General features: G+C 34.0%; 1 long non-coding RNA gene across 1 annotated transcript in view; it reads right to left on the reverse strand.

The window, feature by feature from the left end:
* The window catches only part of LOC118187980 (uncharacterized), a 29,040-nt gene extending 24,888 nt beyond the window's left edge, over positions 1-4,152 (reverse strand). Inside the window, exon 1 of the long non-coding RNA XR_004758041.2 lies at positions 3,048-4,152. This is a non-coding gene — a long non-coding RNA (uncharacterized LOC118187980). The remainder of the gene's footprint in view (positions 1-3,047) is intronic.
* Between the last annotated feature and the right edge of the window lie 21,375 nt (positions 4,153-25,527).

Raw genomic sequence — 25,527 nt, forward strand, 5'->3', positions numbered from 1 at the left:
TGAATTCGATGTAGTCATCTTTACACTTCCGTTTGTTTCTTTGTTTACCTTCAATTTGTGAAGCACTAGATTTTGTAAAATATTTTTCCATTACAGCTAAATTAGTAAAATACTTTTAATTAGTTCACAGCAGTGCAACAACATTAAAGGATTTTAAAGACTTACCTTATTTCGCATATCTGTTGATGAGAGAGCCAGTTTGAATCAGCATCAGTTACAATTGGGAAAACAAAATATCAAATAAAAATGCAGGGAAACTTAATTAATAAAAAATTCTTTTCTGAAACTGTAAGATAGTTACAAATATTATTTCGAAGTTACAAAACCTATGCAATTTTAATTATTTGTCGCACACCATTGCAGCACATTTAACCCGTAGCACACAGAATGAGAAACACTGTACTAGATTCATCACTGCTAGAATAAATCGGCACCATTATTAAACTAGGATTGTCAATCAGCATGGAAGCTTGCTTGGCGAATGACGCTCGTCTCGGATGGCTCTTCCCAAGGTGGGATCAGCAAGTATGTAGTAGACAGCATCTGCCAAATGACAATAAATCCGTCTATGCTTTTGCCGTGCCTGGAGACTATAGTTACAGCTGGAAAGGATGAGCCTGGATTTCAGGAGCTAGGTACTGTCCCAGCATGTTATTTTGGCTTTTGTTTCAGATTGAAATGAGAGGAACTTTTCTCTACCCCCAGTGACAATCGGGTGTTCATTTGTTCATAGGTCAGTGGCGGTCCGTAGTGTTTTCATTATCTTAATAATCGAAGTACTAAGAAGATCATACACAAAAAACTTTTTCTAGAACACAGACGTAAATGCAGAAGTTACATTCCGATATATACAGATGTCATGTTGTAACATTTTCTTGTGATTGGCAACCATATTGAACAGCAGGCATTTGCATGATGCTTTTTCAATCTTGACTTCTGAATTAACTGCTGTATATAATGGACTTTCATTCATATCCAAGCTAATGCCGAGCTGGCAGCCAACAGAGCGAAAGTTTGGTCTTGAGCTAACCATTCAACGTATCCCTTTGAGAGATGTCATTATTGTTAACCAGCAAAAGTTCTCGAGCAAGTGGCAATTTTATAACAAGCTGAAAAGCATAAAATACAGAGTAAAAAACTGGGAGACTACTAGGAACCGAGAAAGGAAGTCCTTTGTCGACCACTGTTCAATTCACTCGTTTAATTGTTTACTAAAAGCTAATAACGAACTCCTTTGTTTAAATTGTAATGCTGTTCTATCAGTGCGACACATTTTAGTAAAGTGCTTTTATTTCAACGCACTTCGTATAAAGTACTTTATAGGGCCATTAAGTTATATCGATGCAGGAACGTGAAAAACGTGTAGTGCCCTCTCCAGGATTCGGACCCCGGATCTCCCGATAACATACGAGACGTACTATCCAGTTACACCACAGTCGCCAAATCCTGGTGGTGACAAATTATCGTCCATGACCTTTTGGTTCGATTGCACTTGTAAAATGTTTTAGAATTTTTCGATGTCAAGAAATTGAAGAAATCCACAATGCCCTTGCTGAGTTTCAAACTCCGGACTTCCCGATTACGCGTCGGACGTGCTTCGGATATACCACGAAGGTACGTGGAAAGGAGGGAGAAAATACCTCATAAGTTAACATTAATATTTAGGTCACTCGTGACATTTTAATCGGACAAGAGTTAAATTTTAAATATTTAAAAGAAACTGGGTTTTATTACTTAGTCTGAAAGTTTTAAAGTAATTTGATGTATTTTAAATGTTTTGTCTTGTAATTAGATTTTACCTGGTTTACCTTGATTGTATAAATCAATCTGTTCATCACAGGACTAATCAGGGTTCATTCGTATGTCATCTTAGTTGGTTTTATAGTTTCATTCTGGTCCTTTTCTTCATAACATTAATTAGTTGCGCTCACTATATTATTTTAGTTGATTTTAGAATTTTTTGTATTTTGAACAACATGGTACTATGTAATCATATGATTGACGCATCATAACTTCTTTTGTTATGCGCCCCCCCCCAAAAAAAATCGATCAGCCACATAACCAACATGAGTAGTAAGTTTATAAATGTAGCAAGTTTACATTTCTTTAAATGTTGATGGTATAATTTTCCATTATTTTTAACTTTAGAAATAAAATTTTATATCAGATTTGAATATAGACTTCTGCTGTACTAAACATTGTAGTAAACTAACTTTATTTATTTATTAGCTAAAATGAATTTTTGTTTAAAACTCACAATGGAAGCAAGCATCTAGAGAACAAAACTTAAAAGAAAATTCTAGAATGGAAACCTCTCTAGAGCAAAAAAATACCTTAAAAACTCAAATTTTAAACTGATTGAAATATATTTATATAATGAAAATTAAAGAAATATTATATTTTAAGAAGAAGAGACTAATGATTCTGGTAAATATTTCTGGAAAATGCCAGTCAGCAACAAAAGGAAAAAAGACTAGAAACTATAAAAGAAACTACCAACCCCAATCTTTTCCACAGTTAAAATATTATCAGCATTTAAATAAGGTAAAATAAAACTTGATGTAGCCTAACGCTTTGGTTACCATTTAAGCAGATAGTATTTAGGTGCTGCTGAAGATGTGCAAAGCTTATGAAATTATTATTAAAATGTTTCATGTTATTAGCGCAGCTGAGTGAAATAGAATATATGCAATTAAGGTAATATATAATAATACATACAAAAATAGCATTGTGCATTTAAATTGAATCAGTGGCATTTACAAAAGTACTAGTTACCATGAAAAGCATTTATTGACATTATTTTCACACTGTGTTTTAATATTGATATGTCATGATTTAACACAGTTAAGGCGTTTGAGTACACTATCCTCTATTTAGAACAGTTTCATTAAAGAATCATAAGTTAGAATAACTATGAAATCTTTATTTATTGGAGAGTTTCTTAAATAGAATACAAATCAAAGTTAACAGTTTTTACAAACATTTAAGTTGAAAGTAAAGAACTTACAAGATACTCATTTATAAGTTTTATATATCTTCAGGCTTACCTATTAGGCAATATTATCAAGCGTATATCCCATAAAAGAAGGCAACAGGCTAAAAGGAATGAAGCACAAATACACTGCAAGTATAATATCTTTAAGACTTCTGCATCTGAAGGTAAGTAGAATCCTCTCTCGCCAATTTATCGTTTGGCGCTCGTTTGCTTTTGACGTTGCCGAGTTCCATTATTCAAAAATGACACTAATTTATTCATGACATAGCATGACTTTATTATACCGCGAGTAGCTAGTGTAATTTACTAGCGTAGATTTCCTATTTTTCCAAAGCTTGGAGAAACAGGCTCCATCAGATGACGATACAGTATGAACCAGTCTCTCAGGATCTCTGAAAGGACTGATGTCAATTGCCAAGATTTTTAAATAGTCAATAAAATTTTCTTCTTCACGAGGTGGAGGCGAATATCAAGCCGGGTGACCAGATTCAACTTTACGTTGTAGTCCAGCCATGTTATTCAATCTTTCGAAAAGATGTCTACTAATTCAACTAATTGTCGAACAACAGTCGACAATTAGTTCATGCTAAGAATGAACTAGTACTTAAAATAAGAATAAGGCACACTTATAGGAAAAAGTGTTGACCTCCTTGCCATGGTGCGTGCGAAACACGACAGGGACGAACGGAAATAATCGGGGTTTAAAAAAAAAACAGTCAGAGCGTGAGTAACTAAAACTAAAGTTGAACTACATCTTTAGAACAACACAATTGCATCAAAAACAAATTCATAATTAGAATTAATTAGTTAGAACTAATTGATTCTAACAGATATGTAGTACAAATATTTATATATGCTAATTCTTGAAATAAATCTTCCACTTCTACATTTGCTTCGATTTTATAAGATTCTGAAAATGTAAAATATTTGAACTTCGATATTTTTTGTCAAACATTTAAGAGTCATTAGGTTTTTTTGAAGCAGGAGATGTTACTCGAACCCTGGGCCTCTCGAACACGCTTTGAGTATGTTTCCAATTACATCACAAAGAAATTCAGAAAGGAGAGAGAAAATACCTTATAACTGCATTAAAATATTAATTTCAAAACCTAAGAGCAGTGGCGTATCTAGAGTAGGGCGTATCTAGAGTAAGTATCATGAGGGCCATGGCAGAGGGCGCCATTTTATGTTTGAAATAAAATAATAATAAAAAAAAAAAAAGATATAAATATAATTTCAAATATTTTAATGGGAGTGTAGTTTAAATTCTTTCTACAAGCGCCATTTTATGTAGATACATCACTGCTCAAGAGTGATAATTAAATCTCATTGGGTAAATTTTGCTTCTATCTTTTGAATAAATTTATTTTTAAAATCTTGTTCTTGAATTTGTTGTGTATTAAACTCATATTTTGGATTTCGCTTTAAAGTAAAAGCTCTTATTACTAAGTAAAATTTCTTTTCCCCCGCCTTTGTTCTTCTTATCACTTTTTTGATATGAAATATTCGAAAAACTTAAAATTCGAAAAATATGCGAATATTTCTAAAGCAAGAATTTGCAACCGCGGGCGATTTCAGTTTCCGTAGAAATGGGATCAGTTTTTTATTTAGCTTTTTAAAGTGTTTAATTTTAGTTCATGAAAATAAAAAGCTGCTTTTGTTCAAGTTTTGATATTTACCGACATTTTCTATGCTTTTTCTCGTTTAATTTATAAAACGCATTAAAAAATAATCTAAATTTAGGTGAAAAGAGTGCATGGGACGAAAGAGGTTGAGAACCACTGTTTTAAATGAATGCTTTTACAATAACTGTAACTTTTAGTTTCTCTATCCAGTTATTTTATTTTAATACGCTTTGCTGTTTTTCTTGCTTTCCATTTTCCTGCCAGAATGCTAATTTCTAGTTCGCACGTATTCTGATGAAGTAGATAAAAGTAAGTATTTAAATGAAGATTTGAGAAGGTAGAATTAGATAGTAAGCACGTCATAGGGATAGAGCCAACCAACCTTCTGTACTCCTTTTGGAAATTTTTTTGAACTGCCTCTATACCAAAAGAGAAAGATATCCCTGTGCATTATAAAGCCTATTCTATGCTATGCACCTGCAGCCTGGGCGTCAGCCTCAAAGGCAGACCTTCCGCAAACTTCAGATAGTAGAGAATAACATTCTGAGAATTGTAAAGGTTCATACCTAATTAGAAACAAACTGATCCGTGACGACTTGAAAATCGACCCTATAATGGACCACATTACTAAGCTTAAAAAGCGTTTCTTTAAAACTAAACAGCTGTGATGCTGCAAACTTTTCGGAAGTTCTTAGTTACCAGATTATTCCAGAAGATAATTGCAGCAGACCATTTGCTGCTCACATGCTTAAAAATCACAGCTTCGTAACCTAGCTTTATCTGTCAACGTTTACTTGTTTTCCTGTGTGGTGTGACTTTTTGTCTCTCATCACTTTTATTAGATTAGTTCACATGTAGTGCAGGAGACAATGACATCCCCACTTTTACCTCACTTTCTTGAACGTTCCTGGAGTTCGTACCTGCTAGTTCATCAAAGGCCGTCAGGGCCTTAATTTTCGTATCTAGCTGAAGAAGGCTCTTTCTGGTGCCACATAAGCAACTTCTAATCAGTATCAAGTAGGATCAGAGCGTATCCTGCCTGCTGAAGGCCACGTTGGCACTCTGGAGAGCCGGTTATTTGCGGCGTTGCGTTATTCTCGCCTTTAGGCTTGACACGCCGATATTAGATTTTCGAGCCAACTTGCACGTATTTTGTCTGTGTAGCCTTTTGGCTAGCTTACGATTAACTTAGTCTAATTTATATTCTCTTACATTTTTGAATTAAGTCATAAATGATGGCTGGTTCTGTAAGCACAAGCAGTGCCTTCTATTCATCTGTTATCTGAATTAAATAAAAGGGTCTTTTACAGCCTTTCCCACGTTTCTGTCATAATTTCAAAGACAAGTCACTTAAGTCTTAGGTAAAGTTCTCGTAGTTTATGTTACCAAGATGAAAGAAACTCTATACAACAGAGATAGCTGTTAATAATTTGCATTTGCGAAGTTTAAAACACACAGCTGTTTCTGTCAATATTTGTATACAGTTCCCCTAGAAAATATTAATTAGTGGTATTTCAGGTGATTTTTATAATGCGAGAATTTTTCTCCGCGTTATTCTTGCATAGAAACTATTTATTTCCTGATATCTTTATCCTACGAGGCCTATACAAATTTTTAGCATGTTTTAAATTAAAATTGTCAAGTTGTAAGGTATTTCTCCCGCCTTCTTGGCATGCCTTCGTGTTGTGGTGATCTGCACGCTGGGCGCGTATTCCAGAGATCCTTGGTTTGATTCCCGGCGAAGGCGTCGTATATTTTTCATCTCTCTTGCTTTCAAAAATTACCTAATGTCTCTACAAAGTGACTAAAACCAACACCTTCTAGATAGCTACAAACAGATGGAGATTCTTCGAAACGGTTTTGCTAAAACTATCATAGTCTGAAGGCCAACCTCATTTGATTCTTTTTAAAAGCGAAACCATTACAAACTATTTATTATAACCCATCACTGAACAGAAATTTAGTCGTCAATAATTTGAAAGAGTTTGTGTATCACTTGAGAATGAATGGGAAAACTGAATAACATTCTTTGCAAAAGTACGGAAAATGCTCGCAGAAAAATCTGATTAAAAGTGCAATAAATATATAATAAATTATTGCCTAGTCACCTTCGAAGGGCAGGGATTTATCATCGGGCACAAGGAACATGGGACACAAGGATTAATCGGAGCACACTCATTTCGCTCTTGCCATTCCTAAAACCATTTAGGAGAATGACTTTTTGGTACCTGTAATAGACTGGCCGTCATATCAATTCAATTAGCTTGAATTGTATGAAAACTATAAACCCCACAGAATAGTCTCGATGAATGAGAATGGTGAGACATTTAGCAGCTAAGTTGGTTCTAGAATGATGGAAGTCTATTCTGATTAAAGAAACTCTTCTTTTAAATTCTCTTTGCTCAGTATTTGATATAACATTGAATGGTCCATGTTGTTTATATATTTATTTGAATAGGACCAAACACACGTGGACTACCTGCCTTAGAGGAGATAACCTTCATGGAAGACTTTCTAAAAGAAACTGACTCTAACATAACATATGGGAAAAACCAAAAAATTTGCGTGAAACCTCCTTGTTTCCTGGAATTCGAGTCGGATCGAACTACCTGTATTCAGCTGTTTTAATCCCTCGATTATGGTTCAAAAATGATTTGATTCCTTTTAAACTATAAGACAAACTACACTATCCCGAAAGATGTCACTTCATATGTATTTCTTCAGTACTTTGAACATTAATGTCTTCTAAAATTTAATAATTTGCGAGTTCCTCTTGCGTGACGTTTCAGACTATATATCTCTATTTTTACAGAGTATACCAAACTAAGAATGTAATGTAAAAAAACCTGATGTGGACATCACATGACTTCGGCGTATTAAATTATACACATTTTTTGCTTCACTTCATTTAAACTTATTTTCTCGAATTATTCTAACTTGAATAACCGATCCGTCAAGGCAAATTGAAAATGACTTCAAAAACAGCAAATTTTGAAATTAAATATCGCGGTCAATTTTTGTTGTACGGGATTCAAGCTTCTAGTTTTTTGTTTTCGTAACGAGCGTAACAATTCCCCAAATATTAATGTAGGAATCGGAAGAAAGACATTCTGCATTAGAAGTTAAATTTCATTATTTGTCGAAAATGATTTTTTTGGGGGACATTTCCAAAAAATTTTTCGTCATTTAAAACATTTCCGTGACTGAAGGGAGGGGCACAACTAGATGTTGTAGCAGTCCCGTATGCAAAATTTCAACGCTCTAGAGTTAATCGTTTTGGAGTTACGCCAGATATATACATACGTACATATGTACAGATGTCACCAAAAAAAATTCTGGTCTGAATTTCTTTTAAATACATTTTACAATCCGTTTTCGAAAAAAAATTGTCCTTTACTCTGTCTGTACATATAGACATCACGCAAAAATAAATAAATAAATAAATAATAAAAATCATACAAATAGATTCAAAATGGATATTTCCATTGAAACATGATACAGTAGAGTCCCGCAAACTCGTTTCCCGATAACTCGACAACCTTTTAGGAACTTTTTTAAGATATCTGTAGGCAAAACAGAGAAAATATTACATACAGTACATATAATTATATTTATGCGTATGTCTTTCCTGTTCTGTGCAAAGATTTCAGTGTTCTTTTTCTGTAATTTTTGCCATTTTCGTGTTATGCCATTAATTCTTGGAATTGCCTAATGAATTTCAAGATATATTGTAATACTTGACAACGCTGTTTGCTTCTTTCGAAGATACGAAGAAAGTCAGGTTAGTGAACTGGCCGTTGGCTCACATTTCTTTCTATTGTTGCGAAACGTTAGGAGTCTTGTCTGAAGTTTTGTGACTGCATCTTATTGCAAACTAAAACCCTGCCAGTTCATTGCGGGTATCGTTCCTCAGTTGAGATCCAGGCGTATAAGTGTTACATATTTTTGGGATATTTTGATATTCTGTAAAGTGAAACTGTTGTTCGAAAAGAAAAGACAACTAACTAACGTGCCAATGCAAATGAAACTAGATGCCTTAGAGTGGACAAAGGGAAGAGGGTAAACAAAATTATCATGGGTTTAGATGTTGGGCAAACTACTTTGATGGGGCGAGGGGGGGGCGGGAAATCCGAAATCGAGTCTTGGTGTGTGAAAAGAGAGAACATGTACAGACAGTTTAAAGGAAAGAAAATGTATTATAGATGGTGAATACGAAAATGTGAGCGAGGCGTTTTATTTGTGGTTCAGGCAGCAAAGGGAACACCCATTTCAGCACCAGTTTTAGTAGAGAAAGCTCTAAAATTTTATGCTGAATTTCAAGAAGGAGAGTCAGGATTTACTGCTAGTGCTGACTGGCTCGACAGATGGAAAATGCAGTACGGCATCAGGGAGTTCAAACATTTGTGGGGAAAAGCTATCTTGGAAAATGCTGCAATATTCAAGGATAATTTCCACAAACTAACTGAAAAGGAGAGTAGATCTGAAGATCAAATTTATAATTGTGAGGAGACTGTTCTGAATTTTCAAATGCTGCCTTCAAAAACACTGGCATCCAGGGAAGAATAATAGGCACCTGGCTACAAAAGAAGCAAGAAGAGTGTCACAATCTTGGCATGCAGCAATGCAACAGACAGCCATAAGCTCAAACTAGCGCCTATAGGTAAATCAGAAAACCCCTGGGAGTTTAAAAACGTAAAAAAGTACACTAATGGGACGGAAACCAACTTATGATCTTCCTGTTTGGTACCTGAATAGTCAAACACATGGATAAATGGAGCAATATTTACTGAATGGTTTCATTAGCAGTTCGTTCCATCGGTGGAAAAGTTTTCAAAATCAGAAAATCTACCAAAAAAGCGACTCTCATTTTAGACAATGCCTCATGCCATCCTGATGCAGAACAGTTACGAGGCGAATATGTAAGAGCCATGTTTCTCTCTCCTAACGTAATTTCAGTGTGTCAGCCGATGGACCAGGGCGTTTTGGAGGCATTGAAGAAAAAAATACAGACGTAAACTTCTTTTATCTCTTGTCCTAGCCTTGGAGGAAGGGTGTGATATGATCGAGAAACTCAAGAAAATAGATGTATTGGATGTTGTTGGGTGGATAACTCATTCTTGGAGTGAAATCGAGCAGATAAGTCTCATTCGTTCCTGGAGGAAGATGCTAGCCATTCAGGAAACGGATTTCACGAAAGCAGAGAAGAGACAGAAAATTGTGAAATAGTTGACTCACTTTAGAAAATTTCAGGCTGCGAAGAAGTTAGTGATGGTAATGTTGAAGAATGGATGGGACAAAATGAAAATTGTGAAATTTTAGGATATGCAAAAATAGGTGAACTGGTGAAAAACGATGTGGATAAAAATAGAGATGGATCAGAAAACAAAGAGACTGAAGACAACGGAAAACTTAAAATGATGACCCATAGTGAAGGCCTGAAGGAAAGCTCCGTTATATGAAGGAGCAAGGTGCATCTGATATGGACATTTTGTTCCTTCGTCGTCTACGGAATGAAGCTGCGCGATGACGGAATGAGTGTAAGAGACAATCTACCATCACGCGATATTTTTCTACCAAGAATTATTAATAATGTTTCTTCATTTTTGTATGTAAGTTTTTTTACTCAATTATCTTAAGGTATTTGTTCTTTTTATGACTCCTATTGTGCTAGAACTTGATATAAAATATCAATATTAATTTAATTGTATGCCGTACTTTGTATGCCAATATGAATAATATTATTTACAGTTAAATATTAAGAGTTCTGAAAAACCCTCCCCTTATTCCATAAAACTGGACTTTTCGGGAACTCGACAGTCTCTCATTTTTATACATTATGTCGAGTTTGTGGAAATTTTTCGCAATTGCAATACTTCCTTTACTTCGCGCAAAGAAGTAAAAATAATAAAGAAAAAAATAGAGCATACTTTAAAATTAGAAAACATGACAAATTGTACTGAAGGAAGGAATTCTGGGTCATTGCAAAATGGACAAATTCAGAATTTAAAAAAAAAAAAAAAAAAAATGTAAGCTTCTGTTAGTTCGCCAGTACTGTAAATGAATTATTATATGCATTGAGATATTTTTTCCCCCCTTTCTTCTTTTTACTGGATGATACTTTTCAAAATAGTTTCAAAATTTTTTCATAAAGAAAAAGAAAAAAAAAAAAAAAAAAGAGGCCCGAGATTTGTTTCTCAGTTACAAGCTTTACATAATTATTTCGAAATCGTTCTGGTTTAATTTAATACAGTATAATAATTAAAAATAGTTTTTTAATTTATTCAATACTTTTATTTTTTTAACAAGTTTTTTAGCTTTACACTATTTTGCTGACATTCTTAAAGCTCATGAATTGCAAACAGAAACACAGTAATAGTTTAATTAAATTTTATTTCTTACATAATGAACCTAAAAATTATAATATAAATGCACAGACCTTCAGCTAATCAAGATGAAACTGGTTTGATTAACAGAGCAGTACGGAGCACACATTAATGTTGGAAAGTAAAATAGCAGCTGGTTTTAAGAACGAATTGATTGTGCTAACGTGAAGGATGGATGCAGCAAATAAGAAAATGCCACTGGTTATTGGAAAAAGTAGAAAACCTAGATGCGTAAAAAAGGTCCAGAATTAACCTTTAACCTGCCATAACAACAAAAACTCGTGGATGATAAGTAGTATTTTTATTAATTCCTCTTTAAGAGGGGGCAAAGAACTGAAAAACGACGTACTGTCCTAAGTTTTTTTTTTTTTTTTTTCCCTTCCTTTCTTGCTTTTTTTTTCGGGGGGGGGAGCAGGAGAATTGAAAAATGTGCATAACCCTAGCTGGGACTCAAACCCTGAAACTATCGCATACGCATCAAGTATGCTTCTAATTACGCCACGAAGGCATGTTGAATTGTGGGAGAAAATACCTTATATATTTCCTCTTTTAAAGGGCGACAGGGAATCAGGGACCCAATCAACAAATGCTGCTGACGACAAATTATCGTGAATCCCCCCCCTTTTAGTTCGGACGCCACTTGTAAAGTCATTAGGTTTTTTAAAAGCAAAAGATGTGAAAAATGTGCATTGTTCTCACCGGAACTCGAACCCTGGACCTCTCAAATATGAGTCGAGTATGCTTCCAATTACATTACGTAGGCGTGCGCAAAGGAGGAGGAAAATACCTTATAACGAAAAAAAAAAAAAAAAAAAAATACTCAATGAAAAAAAAAAATCTGAAAGGTTTCAGATTTTAAATTACGTCCAAAGGGGCGTTTTTTAACGTTTTGTGTGTTACCTTTATTTATTAAATATCATGTTCTTGGCGCTTAAATCATAAATTTCAGTTCAAAAGCAATGTCGCAAAATAATTTTAAAATGAGCCTATCTTCAGAATTTCCAATACACAGTTCTGCGCGATAGAGATAAAAAGGTTCCCCCCCCCCGCCCCGTAGATTGTTGCCATTGCTCGCTTTCAAATCGTTGAGTTTGTTACTCAAAAATTTGTTAAAAATTTACAAAATATGAAATCGATAATAAAACATATTCCAATTTTCAAATTTGGTCTTCCACATGCTCATATTCTTAGGAGGATTACGTCATTCAAAATTCGATGGCTCTATGTACCGTTGTTTTATCACAATGCGAGAAATATACATACATTTATACAGATTTTTCATTAATTTCTTCAAAAATAATGCAGGATTCTAACATTTGGTGGCAACAGTTTGAAAAGTGAAACGGGCAATTCAACTTCAACGCAAAACAGCAAAACGAAAACAGTAGTCCTTCAGGGACAAAGCCCCTTTGGACTAAAAATAGCTTTACAGTTAGATAACTGCTGCACGCCCCCCTATCTAAAATCGTCATGAAAAATATTAATTGGTGTTTCTTCCTTAAAAAGTCTTTCAGTCTTTAGACCAAGGTATTATAAAATCTTCCAAATGTCATTACAGAAAAAATGCCGTTAAAAAAAAAAAGACAAACAAAATTGAATCTTGTGAAAAAGGAACACTTCGAAAAAGATAAATATAAGGCGATATCTTTGGTGGAGACTATGCGCATTATAGTCAACGCATGGGAGCAGTCTCACAAAACACAGCTAGGTATTGCTTTAGAAAATATGGTTTCTATTTAGAAGCCACAGAGGAATTGCAAGCTATTTTTAAAAATTCGGACGTCGGTGAGGAAAATTATGAAGATTCGTTTTCAGAATACGTTGTAACTGATGATAATATTGAGACAGCATGTAAAAACACTGATTACGATGTTATAGAAAGTGTTCAAAGAGCTTCAGAAATTGAAACTGACAGTGAAAAACGACACGGTAGAATGTGACCACATGCCAACATCAGGTGAATCAAGAAAGCGCAGCAAACTCCAAGAAGAATTTTTGAATCGGAAGGTGGAGATCAGGAAAGCTACCAACAGTTTGCGAACTTGAAATTACAATTGGAGGACTGTTGACGAGTAATTCGAAACAAGTATGGATACAGTAGTTCTTTATAAAAGTTTAAATTTTCATCGGGTACATTGCAGAATCTGGCTTACTTTGGGAGCTAGCCTTTTTATTTAAATCAGAACATGAACGTATTTTTAAATATGACGGGCACTAGCCATTTTTAGGCTTTTGCAACCGCTAAAGCCAGAAGTTGTGGTCATTTTATTATGGAGGCACTTAACAGGCGGCCACCGTTACTTCCTATGAGGAGACAGTCAATTTACTTCCATGCCTTCTCCGGGATTCGAACGAAGGGCCTTCGGTATCGCAGTCGACTCCCGTCACCGCAATGCATTCTATGCGGCTCGCAACTTGAACACAAAATGCATGTCACGTGCTACCATAAGCAACCCTTGTACCGATGTAACTTACAGTCAAATTCCAAAATTTGAAACGTAAGCTAGTAATCGAAAGACTACACAATTAAATTTAAACTGAAGTTTACTCAACACTCTAATCGGCATAACAATTTAAATTTAGGCAGCAATAACCCAAAGCCGAAGAATTTTAAAAATATCAGAGCTGAAAGAGATGGCCTCTACAGAGAGAAACCCGCTATATCTTACAATCCAAAAAACGTCAGCTTAAATACTCGCTAACTCAGTGTACATTATGGTGAGGAAAAGTAAAGGAGAAGTTACGTTGAAATAATAAATAACTGGGTAATTAAAATAATAAATGCTACAGCGTAGTTATAAAATGTGTTTATTAAAAAATAAATAAAAGCTAAATTTCCAAATTTTACAATTTTGGTATTAATTTTTAATTAATATTTTAAGTGTTAATTATTAGATTAATTGAAATTACGATCTTACTAAATAAGTTCAAAGCTGATCTTACTAAATAATTTCAAAGCGTAATTTGCAACATTGAAATATCCATTTATTAAACTCAGCCCCTTAATAAACTCAAACATGATTAGAATGGAAGTAATTTTAATAACCGACAGGTATGTAATAGTTCCTGTTCAATTGAAGTCTGAAATCAAATTAATTATCAAAAGGAGTGCGATAGAGAGTCTGGAAAAGTGAAAAGGCACGTCATGCGTAATGCACGACTTTAGCATCATTTCAACAATTTCAATAGTCAAAACAATTTCCACTGTCACAACGACCGTCAGAATCGGAAAAAAAAAAAAAAAAAAAACTGAAGTGAGCTAGACTATTTTTTCTGGGTTATTACTTTTTCAACATTCCAGTTCTTAAGAAGTAGATAAAATATAATCATATGACTTGCTTTTTTGTGAATAGTTAATACTTTCAATGAGTATCATTCACTGCTACTTTCAGTGATTATATTATTATCTCTGTTAGGCATATCTTAATAGTTAAAGTATTTTCTTTACATTTTAAAATAAATCTAACACAATATTCTAAAACATTAATAATTTTCGTCAACAATGCAAATAATATATTAAATAAGAATTAATGACTAAGGTTACAGTTTTTTTATGTTTTCTCACAAATAACTACTAAAGAATTAAAAAGAAGATTCAATATTCACAATCTTTTCTGATCAACTGCTTTCACCCATTGACTGTGGGCTGCCATGTTCCACCCACAGGTTCACAACCCAGGAGCTTCGGAGCTAATCAATCCCCTTACACAGAATTCTCTTTCGATGGAACATCTAGCTGCTCTTTAGTTCTAAGTTAAAGATTTGTATAGTTCATTTGACGATGAAAGGTTTCCAGGAACTGCCAGCCATAACAATACTACCTGAGACTCAATATTGAGTTCCATGCTGTAAGTATTGAAGTTGCTTGTTTATGAAAATTGTAATTTTAGAATTACCGTCGTCTTGAAGTTGTCCAGAATACGTTACCACAGCATATACTAGAGCTGAAGCATCAAAGAAAATGTGAAGTATTATGGTTTTTTTCTGTTGCAGATGGAGGTACAGGTCCAAGATGGTGGAACCCAGCATTTCGTCACTGGTTATGGTCCCACCGAACTAACTATTCCTATTGTGAAGTGTTCAGATTTTTGCTATTATGGGAATCTACCCAGGAATTCGAAGGATACTCGAGGATTCAAACTTCTTTTGAAATAGTTTCCATTTATCTTGCCGGCCAACCACTGTCTGAGTAAATAAAATCTTTGCAATCTGCAATTCGATCCACGTTCAAATCTGAGTAGAAGGAGTTTTTATAGTTTTCTTCATTTCTAGTATAAATATGAGGAAATTTTCTCAGAACGCTTTTCATAAAATCAATCCTCATCTTAGATAGCTAATCCTCCTGTGCTTTGCTTTAATAAAACTAATCGCTTCTCTTTCCATGTCGCTAAAAAGAAAAACACCGCAAACTAACTTAAGTACCCACAAATGTTGATAAAATGTTTTATGGATATAATACCTAGAGAAATAATAAGAGAGAAACGGAAGGTAAACGGAACCTTCCGTAGTAAACGGAAGTTCGCGAGTTTGAATCTTTCCGTTGTCTCCAACAGTCTTTGCTTGGAATTTTTATTAACACTTCCATTTTCAAAATTTTAATAACTTTTTAATCAGAGTTTTAATAATTAACTAATAGTAGGCTACAAAATAAGCGATCATTCAGGCATTCAAGCCATATCCCAAACACTATGCTCTGCTATAACAGAGCACGGTCCACTTAGCCAGGAAAATAACTATAAGGAAAAATATTCAGTGACAGTTGACCAAGCATGGAAAATCTTCAGTGTAATAAAGAACCCGTTAATCCTAACAAATGAAAACAAAGCCATTTTTGAAAGGCATATTATCTAAGAAAATGATGGATTTTTTGGGATGCCTCTCTTTGCTATTTTTCTTGCGAGCAGCTGTGTCACTCCACCATTTGGTTAGGAATATATCAGCTGGTATATTATTTATCACTTTACTCAATGAAATGTTAACCTTTCTGAATCAACAACAGCGCAGTTTCCTTTACATCCAGATGTGTTAGACAAGAATGGCTTTAAAAAATGGAAAGGTACCATTTTGTTTGTTAATAACAAAGTTTAAGTTTGAATAAATTTTGCTTAATTCTGACATTTCTCTTTAAAATTCATTATTTTCGTTTAAATTTGGTCACTTGATTGAATGAAACGTTAGTGTTCAATTTATCACACTATAAAGTAAGTCATGAAATTCATAGTTGAAAACAAAAGTAATGAAGTTCACTAATGTTGCAATATGAACTTTACATTTTCTACCTGGATTGGCTCTCTAGCCATCCGGATTAAAGTACATATTAGATTATCAGCATAACCGCCTTAGAATTACACAATCAGAACACCTAAAAAATAATGGCTTACCTCTTATTTCTTTTACACTAATTTGCCAGATTCATTAAGTTAAAATAATACAAAAACACTATATTGACTTTACTTCGTGTCGGCTTAACATTTAGCTTTATGAAACAATAACAGAATAACTTGATTTACATCCTGATATGTATCAGGCTTTTTAAATAATGGAAAAGTATCATTTTGTATGTTGATGACGATGGTGTTATAAACTTTGCTTAATATAAAATTTGAATTTTTCTTTTAATTTATTACTTTTATTTAAAACACGTGAAGGTAATAACGATACAAAAATAAAGAAGTGAATAAATAAAAATTAAATTAAATAAAAGTACAAAATAATGTAAAATTTAAAAAAAAAAAAAAAAAAAAAAAAAAAACTTAAATAAGAATTTTCATTTAAAAAAACTTTGGCAATTTTTTTTTTCAATTTCTTTTTGAAAGTAAAAATGTTGGAAACGAAAAAAATTCCAAAATATTAGAAAGAAACATAGAGAAATGACTTTAATCTCTTAGGGTACTACAAAATTATACTAGTATGGCGATTTGATTTTGCTTTGGATTCAGAACGCAGTTAACAGAAGAAGCAAAGTTAGAAATATTGCATTTCATAAAGAATGTTTATTTATGACACTTGAGATATAAAATACCAGTTGTTTCAAAATCTTATTTAGATATGCAGATGAAATGTTATAACTTTTTAAATGATTTCCGTTCTCATGCTTAAGAACCTGTGCGTCTTAAACAACGCCGATTGGTAACAACGCATTTCGTGGTTCTGATCATTATAGGGAACGGACAGGATTTTGTCTCTAGATTAAATTAATTAACAATAAATCTCTTCGGCAGACTTCATAGATTGTAATAAATGCATCTTGTATGGTTACTCCGTTATAATAACTTGAAGAGTTTTACTGCGTAGACAGAGGAATTACGCTTGCAGCCAGACGTAACTGTAAACTCAATATAATTTTATTATTGGTTTAAAGCTAATTCTTAAGCTGCATAATTTGATACACATCATTATAGGCGCACAATACACCTCACACTTTTGATAGCTAGCCCATCTGCAGACAATGGACGTGGACGATACACAGAAGCGAGCTGCGACGTGTTACGTTTATGCAAGCAAGCGAGAAAAGTGACGCATTCGGAAGGAAACGTAGGCGAAATGAAAGATATGTCAGTTCTTAATAGAAATCTTATTCAGGGATTGCTAAAATGTATCTGCCTTGCCGCATTACGTAAGACTTTATTTTGCTGATTAATTTTGAAATGACTCAGTTTAGATTGATATAAATATTAACTATTTTTAGCACAGAAAGGGGAAGTACTCAGATTAAAAATGAAGGATAAAAGAGATTATTAACAATTTAAATGAGATGTTTGCTTTACATATTTTTATTTCAGACACACACAAACATTACATATATCAAATTTAAAACTTTAAAACATTTAAAAATTGAAACAATCGCTTGTTTAAGTAATTAATTTAGCAGCATATTGAGCAATTTTAATATCATATAACATCTTAATTTGGAATTTCCCAGTTTTTGTTTTATATATACACTCTTTTTCAAAAAAATCGAAGCACCAAGAAGGACTTTTGCGATCGTGACGAAATTTGGTATGCAAAAACATCTTGATCGAACATGCAAATGATCAAAGTTTCAAGGCGATCATAGCGCGCATTTCTAGTGCGCAATTCGCAAAGTATAAAACCAGTAACAAAGCCGGAAAACTTATCTTTTTTTGTTGCTGCCATTGTAATTCCGTAAAGAAGCAACTAAAGATGCTATACGACGATATCGAAGACCTTATAGACAACTAAACGACTTCGAACGTGGTTGCATTGTAGAGTTGCGTGAAGCTGGGTCGTCATTCCGAGCAATAGGCCGCCACATGCAGCATATAGACACTGCTGTGCAAATATGTTGGCAGCAGCGGTTGCTCCAAGGAAATTGCCGACGAAATGAAGGCTCTGGAAGGCCAAGGAGCACAAATGCGAGGCAAGATAGGATGACTGTTCACCAGGCCCGACCCCCCCCCCCAGCGGTATGATTGTCGACTATTCAACGCACTACAAAAACGTCTCTACCTCCCGTGGTACCGTCCATCATCTCACGTCGCTTGTCTGAGGCGGGGTTACGCTTACAGAGGCCTTTAAGACATTTGCTTTGACCCCACAACATTGGCGGAGTTGTCTGGAGTGGTGTCGCAGCCGATCGTCATAGCTGCCATCAGACTGGCATCGTATAGTGTTCAGCGATGAATCCCACTTCACTCTTGAAGCAGATAACTATCGTATTCGTGTCTGGAGAGGACGGGGCCAGCGGTCCCAATCAGCCTTTGTTTTACAAAAGCATACAGCCATAACCCCTGGTGTGATGGTGTGGGCGCTATTTCTCATGACAGCAGGTTATCTTTAGTCATCCTCCGTACATCTTTAACAGCTCAACGATATGTTGATACCATGCGGCCGGTTGCATTACCATTCATGGCACATCATGCTGGGGCCATTTTCCAACAAGATAATGCCAGGTCACATACCGCTGGCATATCTCTGGACTGTCTCTGTGCAATTGATACTCTTCCTTGGCCAGCAAGGTCACCAGACCTTTCACCAATCGAGCATGTCTGGGGCATAGTAGGCCGCCAGATTCGGTGACAACAGGATATCGCAGATCTGGAGTTGCAACTGATGAATGCCTGGCAGAATGTGTCGCAGGATGACATTAGGAATCTCTACCACTCCTTGCCTCGACGAATTCAAGCATGCATTGCCGCCAGGGGCGGGTCGACCAACTACCAATTTGAACACTCAATGGGTGATTGTGAGCCGTGAACAGGTACTAAGGCGTTGATTTTTTAATCATTTTATTATCCGTGTATGAGCTATACACATATTCAGTTTCATCAAAAAATCCCACTTCCTTCATGGTACTTCGATTTTTTTTGCAAAAGGTACTAAGGCGTTGATTTTTTAATCATTTTATTATCCGTGTATGAGCTATACACATATTCAGTTTCATAAAAAAATCCCACTTCCTTCATGGTACTTCGATTTTTTTGCAAAAGATTATATATTTCTCTTTTAAAATCACTTAACATTTTCATCTCATGTTTTGATAACACATATTGTTTTCGCATAAAAATGTTATTTTTATACTGCGCTTTGCGCTTATTTCTTATTACCGCCATCGGCCATGGAGCAAACCCAACGACAGGTCAAAGCTCATCGTCAGGGCTTAATACCTAAAATTAGAAGTGCCGAAAGACCGTTAGCAAAGAGGAACAAGAGTAAATAAATAAATAAAATGACTATTAAAGTCATTAATAAATTTTTAATTAAATAATTAATTATTATCGAATTAATAATTATTTAATTAATATTAAGAATTAATATTTATTAATTATTATTTAACCATTAATCAAATGATTAATAATTCATTATTATTTATTAAAATAATTAAATAAAATGTAAAGAGGTAAATTAAAATTTAATAAGCGATTTTTAATATAATTTTATTGCTGCTAAAAATAAAATTTTTGAGATTAAATTTCTACTGAAATTGTAGTTCCGTAATTACATAAAAGAAGTGCCGGAGCCTTTTTATGTAGGCCTTGGGTGCGCTCCGGCTAGAATTGTGATTTATCCCATAAACTGAGAAGTACTGAAGCCAGGCTCCGGTGGCCTTGGACGCAATTTAAGCTCTGCTCATCGTAGCTGTATGCCTATGCACCGCCAAGGATTCGTGATTTACGATCACTGAGCTTCGAGATTTAATGCACATTCACGATTTTAAATGTCATTTTCATGTGTTAATTTAGTTGAACATGCCTTGCATTTTAATGATACAAAGACATAATAAACAGATTTCCTCAAAAATAAATTTATTCTTTGAAGCAGATTTTTCCGCTCAGTTTCTGTTTGTTTGAAAACAATTATATTAATTTTTATCTCATGTATTTATCGTAAAAATAATGTAATGTTGTCTTTTAAATAAGTAATCTTCCTGATAGGTAATTTCAATGCAAATGTGCTTGGGTTTAAATTTCTGTCTCCCGGCTTTAAAATTCCTGTCATGTAAGTCACAATTATTTAGAAACTTCGAGCATTATCCTTAAATAATAATAATAAAAGAATATTTGATAACTTTTAAAACTTTTTAACAAAGTAGTACAGATTAGTAATCAGTGTTGCATTTTGATCAGGTCGAGAATTAAAATGTCTTTTTAGTAGGATATATAAAAAGAGATGAAGTTCTCTGCTATATATACAATTTAAAGATCATAAAAGCTCTAAAGTCCTATTTCAGATTTCGTAACAGGAAGTTTGAAACGTCTTTAACTAAATTTTACCAAAATTTTAGATTATTAGGTTTCACTACGATGCTTTCGTAATGCAACCAAGGAGGTTAGAATAGAAGGAGGGAAGGTTCAACTCAAACGATGAAGCTTGGCGGCCATGTTACTGTTATCACTGCAAGGAAGTCTGTAATTGTAACATTTTTTTCCCCTCTTCTTTTTGAAGCATGTCAGCTTATATTGCATATGCATGCACAAATAGATTTCCAAAAAATATTCCTGGGATTACTGTTCACTCGTAAGTATTGATTTTCTTTTGTGTGTGTGTGTGTAATTTCATAAATATGTTAAAAAATATCACAATGTCATGTTGTTTTCTTTCCAGATGTGAAAAAAAAAGACTTAATAATAATCGAAACATGTTAAATACATTTTAATGTTTTTGCTTACAGCTGGTATCTTCGTTCCTTAACATACAATGATATGTGCTAGTAATTAAACTGTATGATTTGAACGCTTAGGTAAATAGTTTTATAATTTTCATGAAAAGTAAGAAATCAATTGTTACTATTTTTTTTAATTGTAAAAGTGTTAAATAAAGCAACGCTTTCTTTATGCATTAATTATTATTCATTTTTAAGTTTTGTGAACTGTTACGAATATAATTTGTGCATTTGATCGAGATAAACTGTTCAGTTGTTAAAATGTTTTTGCATAAGCTTACAAATTTCTGGGCAGTATTGCGATAAACGTAAGTAAAATATTTACACGATTGAACATGTGAAAAGATATATCCAAAAATTTATATAGGTACATTTCTGTAATTCAGCTTAATTCAAGGTAATTTCTTTGAGATTTATAAATATGAAACGCGCATAAACTAAAATCACTGAATTCACATAAATCTGGTTTATTTTATTAATATTTATTTGCTTGTTGATATAAGGTTGTTGGTTGTGAAAAAAAGCTATTTAAAACATTCATTTAAAAAAAGCAACATGTTACCATTTTTTTAGATACTTATCTGCTATTAATTTCAGGTAAAAATTATTCTAAGTGATTCTTTAATAAATTGTAATAATATTGCGAATAAATCAGAAATATCACTTCTTAAAGAAACAATTGGAAAGTATACCCAACAAGTTGATAATAAAACCTATACAAATTCTTGAAGTTATGCAGAAACATCATTTAGATTTCGAACTATTTCTTAATGATTTTCTGTACTTAGTAAATTACGGATATCATCTTTATAACTTTAAAACAAAAAACTAACAATAGCGAAGCATTTCATTATAAATTTAAGATATTTTTACTGGAAAATCCCTGCATTTAACAGCTGAGAAACACGTACGTTTCACTACCGTATGGCAAATGTTTTGAAGTTACAAACATGGACGCCGCTTGTTCCGTGGAGCTTCATTCCCCGATAGTGGAGCAAACTGCGAACCCTCCCTCCTTCTATTCTAACCTCCTTGAATGCAACTTGGCAAGTATTGCCATTGAGTGAAATATAATGTCTTTATGTTTCGCGAGCTTCGCAAATAGCCACCTTTAGAAGTAACATCATTCGGTAAAGCTTAAGATAATTAGTATGTCTTTAAAATTTAATCAGTATGTAATTGCTGAACAAACCGAGGAATTCAAAAGGCACTGTTTACTTTTCATATATATTTTGTTTTATTGCTTTTTCAACTACATTTAGAATTAATATTGGCAAGTGGAATAAATTTACTGTTTTTTTTTAATTTTATTTTATTATTATTATTACTGTTAAGAATTTTGTACATCTATAGATAATTTGAGTCAAATTATATATGAAACTGTTGTATTTTTTCTGTATAATGTAACATGAAAATCTAAAGAAACGATATTCTGCCGGAAAAATAATAATACAAGGGCAAGTCTATTTAACATTGAGTAAATGGCTATCTCATTAAATTGGCGAGATGTCACCAAGCTGGAGATAGTTTTGGCGACTACTTTTTTGTCGCAAATTGAAAAGATATCGCCATAAGTCGCCACACTTAGCGACCATTGGGTGACATTTTAGTCCGGTCCCTGCGTAATTGTAATGGGTATTGTAACTGAATAAATAACTCTAGTTGATCTACGAAGCTGTTATCATATCCGGTCCCCATTTGCCGCCCAGCATTTTCGAGAAGCAGAAAACACTAGAGCAGCGGTTTTGAACCTTTTGACTAATGCGTACCGTCTAAACAAAAATTCAAAAACTTTAGTACCACCACTACATTTTACAGTGATTATTTTTCAGTTTCTGAACTGAAATATTTAAAATATATATTTTGCCATTTGCGTAGACTATTGGCTATTTTTATGAAATATGCACACATAAAAAATATTATAATAAAAATTGGTTACCATTTTAATTGCCAAAATTTAAGTCATAATACTTTAATTTTAAAATTTAGTGTGAAATTTGGGCCTGTACAAGAGAGATCAATTTCATTATGTCTGGTCTTATTTCACTTAGTTTTAACCGTAAATTAAGATCCACTTTTAATTTTGTTCTGTATTTACTTTTCAAATATGACATGGAAGAAAATGCTTGTTCACACAAATAACTTGTGCTAAAAGGCAATAAAAATTTTCACAGCTTTATTTGAAATGCCTTTTAATTTCTTTTTTCGGTTCAGTCAAAAGTTAACAACTGTGTTATTTTTGAAATCTTCAGTTAGAGTTCGATTACAGGAAATTTCTATCAATTATTCTTTTTCTTCACGAGATAAAATTTCAGGTACATTTAAACAAAGTATTTATCCAATTTTCGTTTTTCTATTCCTCGGGAAAATACATGTCGAAATTATTTAGCAATGGAAAATCAATGATTTTGAATGTCGGATGATAATTCTTTTATTTTTAAATTATTTTCGGTTAGAAGACTTCCTAAAAGTGGTAAAAATGCTTAAAATATTATCCAATTCTTTCATTATTAGCTCGAGATTTTAGCATTGCATTTATTTTAACTCCAATGGTAAACAAATAAACACTTTGTTCTTGTAATCGTAAACTTAATTCATTTAACTTTCCAAAAATATCAGCTAAATATGCTAAACGCGCCAACCATAATTCACTAAATAAAAATTTTTGTAATTCAAATTTTGAATCAAAGAGGAAAATTTGAATTTCTGATCAAAGTTCAAAAAAGACGATTTAAACCTTTGCGTCTAGATAACCACCATAGTTCGAAATATAACAAAAGCTTTTCATGTTTCTTGAATTTAAAGCTCGGCTTTTAATAAAATTAACTGCTTTCTCAGCTTGATTCTGAACGATTTTCAGGTTTTTGGGAATTGTTTTGGCTACTAAAGCTTCATGATGAATGTTGAATGAGTATTTAGTTTAAAATGCGACTTTGTAGGGTTTATATTTATTTTAACTAACATTTATTTTAAGTTTAAACTATCTTTCCTGTCAAGCCGTACTTTCCCCTGGAACTGCCAATGCCAGAATATGTAAATTTTAGTAGAACGCGCAAGGATTCAAATTATCAGCGGAAGTATTCTGATTTAAATAGAAGGAAACAAGTTCGGTGCGAGTGAGATTCTTACTTTGCGAGCGCGGAGTAGTTAGCGAAAATTGAAGAACCCCGCGTTGCGGCCTATGTGCTTGGCGGGAAGTAGTGGCAATTGTTCCAGTGAGCTTCAAGTCTGCTGAATTAGCAGCGGTATTGTAAAACACGGTGAGTTAGTTATTTTAGAGAGCCTCGTAGTTAGAATCTTGTCTTTATTTTCTTTTCAGGTTATTATTTTTATTTTGACTGCCAAGTGGGCACAGTTTGTAAGCGTCAAGAGGACGCAATTGTAATTTATTACATTGAATAAAAAGGGACTTAAACCCTTTACAAGACTCTGTGGTTTATACAAGCTTTCACAGTCACCCTTGGTTGCGTGCAAGTTGGAGGCGCGCAACGTTATATTGGCGCCCGAACACTTATCGAACTGAAATGGCCGAAAACTGGATGGAAGCCGCTGGACAACACCAAGAAATGACAACTCAGTTAGAAGGATTTGGATACCTGGTCCAGACTTTGAGAGCATCAATCAAGCCAAACGTCTATTTCGACGGAAAAAATTCGGTGTCCGTATTTTTAGAAGGTATAGAAAACCACTTTCAGCTCTACCCTGTGCCTGAAAGACAAAAAGTTGCCATCGCCACATCAACACTAAGAGGACAGGCCGCGCTATGGTGGAAGAACATAGGCAAATTTCTATTAGGGGAATTTGGAAGCCCGACATATACATTTGAAAATTTCAAAAAATCGTTAGTAAAGGCCTTTCCCATAGTGAAAGATCGCGCACGGCTGGAAGCCGAGCTATATAGTTTCTATCAACGGGATACAGCAGATTTGACGGACTTTATTTTACGAAAAATCAAGCTAACGGATATGCTGTATGGGAAAAAACCCAATGCGGAGATAATTGAAATAATATTACCAAGATTGTTACCCGCTGTCCAAGACTACTTTGAAATTAGAAACCCAAGAACATTGCAGGAACTCTTCGAATTGGCGGTGAAGTTTCAAAATCGCAGAATCGCGGAAAGAGCGAGAGAGGAAACATATTCTCAAAGTACCCGAAGGAAGGAGGAAACCAGAAATGGAAATCGCTCATATGGGGGAAAGAACTATCAAGCTAACGCATCGAAACTCGAAGGTCAAGGCCCAAAAAGAAAATTTGAAAATAAGCATCCGCGTACCCAGAAGACAAAGATTGAAAGGAAAGCTTTAAACCACTAGAGGGTCCTGTGAAAGGGAGGGTCCAGACCCCGGAAGTTTTAAAAAAACCCTCAAATAGACATTTAAATACAGTCATCGTAAAAAA

This window comes from Stegodyphus dumicola, chromosome 8, assembly GCF_044657685.1.
Source record: "Stegodyphus dumicola isolate Sdum_Otavi_A_Nest chromosome 8, ASM4465768v1".
In the NCBI taxonomy this organism is placed as follows: domain Eukaryota; kingdom Metazoa; phylum Arthropoda; class Arachnida; order Araneae; family Eresidae; genus Stegodyphus; species Stegodyphus dumicola.